The sequence below is a fragment of the Pteropus vampyrus genome, unplaced genomic scaffold (assembly GCF_000151845.1).
Source record: "Pteropus vampyrus isolate Shadow unplaced genomic scaffold, Pvam_2.0 Scaffold172, whole genome shotgun sequence".
In the NCBI taxonomy this organism is placed as follows: Eukaryota; Metazoa; Chordata; class Mammalia; order Chiroptera; family Pteropodidae; genus Pteropus; species Pteropus vampyrus.
Genome location: NW_011888953.1, coordinates 3,428,823 through 3,433,186, shown reverse-complemented (window position 1 = coordinate 3,433,186; position 4,364 = coordinate 3,428,823).

Below are 4,364 nucleotides of genomic sequence, written 5' to 3'. Positions count from 1 at the left end.
GAATAGGGTAAAGGATATCGGTTGAGTAAAAGCAAGAAGACATAATTATACTGTCTGTTGAAAGGAAGGAAGTAGTCAGCTACTCCCTACCATATCTTCTTGTTTTAAAAGAACAAGTAAATAAGTTCAAGAAGGACCAGATTGTATCTTTACTACTTAATTTTCTTGACATTTTAATCTGATGAACTGGAATTGGGCCAATCTGGAATGGTTTAAAATGTCAGGAAATCCCTGTTTATGGAGTGTGTGTGTGTGTGTGTGTGTGTGTGTGTGTGTACATGCATGTATGTAAATACATGTGACATAAATTATAATTACTCTGTAGCAGAACATGTTACGGGTCTCAAGAAAATGGAATTATTGCTCTAATGACTAATTCCTAAGCATTATTCCTCTTTTTACCATCTCTTCTGCATGTATGTGAACATGTGGTGATGATAGGGAAAAGATGTACCAGAAGCCTTGAGCAAGGGTCTTAATTCTATTTTATTGATTCACATTTCTGAGGAACATTATTAGTGAAGTTTTTCTTTCTCAGTATTCGCTTCAGATGAAATCCTCAGCACTGCACTATTGATTTTCTTATATTCACTAGTTCAACAACATTTTGAGCACCTGCTATATATAGGCATTGTATTGGGTGCTACTAATTATACGTTAACATGGAAAAAATTATAACTTTACTTGAAAAATACCATTGACCTCCTTTTCTCTGCATCCCTCATATCCTGGTCACTCATCAATAATTGCGTGGTTCCTTAGTCTCTACTAAGGAGACACTTTTGTATCTTACTATATAACAAAGGTAAAATAAAAATAAATTAATAATTGACAATTATTTGGGAATTATTGTATTCACCATATTATGCTTTATATGCATTATCTCATCTAATTTTCAGAGTCCTATGAGTCATAACAAATGAGGCAACTGAAGCCGAGATCTCAGGTAACTTGCCCAAGGTTATACAGCGAGTAGGTAGGAGAGCTGATGAGACTGAAATAGCTAAAGAACCACAAAATGATACATCCATACTACTTGGTGATGAGAGCTACTTTGTGCAAAATTGACATGAGACACGAAAGAAACCACTTCTATCACCTTTTAGGACAAGAAACAAACACATCTTAAGAAATCATAAGTTTATTCTGCTGATTCTAGAAATAGCAATATAAACCCTTTTAAAAATCAGCAGAGGCAAAAGTAAACAGACTGATCGATAGAAGAAACCAAAAATTCTGGGAACAGACCCACATGTAGATAAATATTTAGTACTTCACAAAGATAATATCTCAAGAGGAGAAATGATAGATTTTTTAATAAATAGTAGTAACAACAACGTGTGGTAATTGCTATGCTCCCAGCAATGTTCTAATCCTTTATGTGCTTTTAACACATTTCACCATCCAAACTACCCTATGAAACAGATACTGTTATTTTCATCTCTCTTTTGTAGATGAGACACAAAAAAGGCACCTAACTTTCAAAGGTCATGAATCCACCAGTTTGGCTCCAGAGCCAATGTTCTTAACCATCAGACTATATAACATCTACATTAGGAATCCTATTTGGCCATTTGAAAAAAAGATGATGGCCTGACCTTATAGCTAATGACAAAGTAAATTCTAGATAAATTAGAATTTAAAAGAAAAATATGAAACAATAAATATACTAGAGGAGAATATAATTAAAAATTGAAATAATTGGAATGGAGACATTATTTCTAAAAAGGATATTTAAGATAGTAATCCCAAAAGAAATATTTAAAAATTTTGATTACATCAAAATTTAGAGCTTTTATATAGAAAATAAATAAATAAACACCACCATAAACAAAGTCAAAAAGAAAATGATGAATGAGAAAAAATTACAACATATGCCAAACAAAAGTTTACTATTTTTAATATGTAGAAATGAACAGCTGATTGAGAAATGAGCCAGGGTATCAATAAACAACTAATTAAATGTTAATAGATAAAAAATTAAATATCAGTGGATAACTGATGTGAGAGTATTTTCATCTTTAGCAGTGCTCAAACAGATTTATATTTAAACAGTGAGGTGTTATTTTTACCTATTGATGAATTGGCAGTTGGTATTATTTGTTGATGAGGTAGGTTATGGGAAGCTGGCATTGCTCTACACTGCTACTGGAAGTATAACTTTTGGGGAAGGCAATTTGGTAAGATATATAAAAACCTTAACTTTTGTATGTTTTTTAACTGAGCAATGTTTAGGAATTTATTCTAAGAAAATCATCTTACACTCATGCAAGAATGTATGCACAGTTGTTCTAATTGAAGTATTGATTCTAATAGTAAAATGGTGCAAACAACTATAAAACCAATGAGATTGGTTAAATAAATAAAGCCCAAAAATGTTTGCATTGAAATTTATACATCAAAATTGGAGTCATGCTCTATATAATCATTTTATAATCATATTTTATTTAGCAATGGAAAACATGTTTCCATGTTGTGTTTAAATATCTATTATTTGCTGGCCAACATTAATTTTTCCTTATTCTTGGTAATGGCATCCTATAACTCTTTTGGGAAACCACCACTTTCCCATCGATCTTTTCCCACCTCCAGGGGTGGAAGCTAGTTGTTAAGCAAATAATCACGCGGTGTCTTCCTGGCCATAGTGATGTTGCAGAGGCACGCATACCATGTGAGCATATGTCTAGCATGGTGTACTTCATGACTTTTGCTGGAAACTACTGAGTGAAAGATGGTCTTGCCTTCTATCTGTTTGGGAATGTGGAAGCATGTGGCTATAGGAGTTGTTGGCAGCCATCTTTGCACCATAAAGAGGATGGAGCTTATGGAGCTAAGAAGCAGAGATGGGAAATGGTGAGAGAGAAACCAGGTGCTTTTCGTACCCCTGAGCCCTTAATAAAACCTTGCTGAAGCAACTATTATGCACCACCTCCGATGCTTCAGGTATGTGAGCAAATTCTCTTTCTCTTACTACTTTTTAAAAGCCAGTTTGCGTAGGGATGTCTGTTTCATGTGATTGAAAGCATCCTAACAGACACACGTCTCTGTCTCAAACACAAAATACTTATATGTTCAGGATACACTGATTATAATTCTAAATAGCAAATGGCTGAGGATAAGAATATATTTTCTGCTGAAGCAGAGGCTGTGGTCAGAGATAATTATCAAAAGAATTTCTAGCCTGTAAAAATAAATCTGAAATTACATGCAAATGTCTCAGTTATAGCTTAATCGTTAATATTTAATAGTTAAAATTTAAAAGTTTGTTATTATATTCTAAGAACATTATAGTAGTTTCTCAGATCTGGCAACTGCTAGGCAGTTCTTTTAGCCACTATTCTGCACATTTCAATATTAAAGAGAGAGCGACTTTCAACTGGCACATTTACTAAGTCACCAACCATTCCTAATGTCACCAGCCATTTGTGCACAGCAAAATAGAATTCAAGCAAAGGTTTCAACACTGTTTTCTAGAAGGAACTTCTTATCCAATATTCATAACATTAGCAAATCTCAAAAACTCTTTATCTTTGACTGCTGAAAAGGACTGATAGCTATAGTAATAATTTTGACAAGTTTTTTTTTAAATAATAGCTTCTATAAGCTCAAAGACAATAAAGAATTGCCTTTTTAGAGAATTATTAGAAAGTTTATCATTGTAAAATAGGATTAGTGAAAACAAAATATGTAATGTGGGTCCATTTTTCTCTAATCGCTTGTTCTATGACATATACTCTATATTTTCTATGTCTGGGAGAGATGTTTATTGTGGATGTTACGATCTGCAATTTGGAAACTTTTTCTCCTTGTGAAATTTTAAGGTGTCAGAATTTACATAATAGTTTTAAATCACCTTAAAAAAAAGATGAAGAATTCCAAAACAGTAACTTTTTAAAAAAAATCATGACCAAATAGAATTAATAGCTGAATATTAATCCGCCTTATTTTATTATTTAAATTGTTATAAGCATGTTTTAGATTAGAAAAGATATGATATTAAGTTATCAGCTAATTCTTTATTAAGATTTTCATTAATTTATTCTATATTAACATTGTGTTAATAGTTTAATATTTACAAACTATTTCCTTATTTAGTTAACTTTTTAAAAGTTTTCAAGAATCATCTTAGTATATAAAATTAATAACTTTTGTAATCATTCTTAATTATAGCATTTTACTCATATTTATTTTTATATATATTTCTACTTGCTATTATATATATTTATAATTACACTTGCAATATTCGTACTGTTAGAATTTCAATTTGTAAAGCAAATGTAGAGGTTTCCTTTAAGGTTACATCTAAAATGCTTATGTATATTTTTAGGTGAATATTCAGATATCAATTCAAAATCCGATTATGT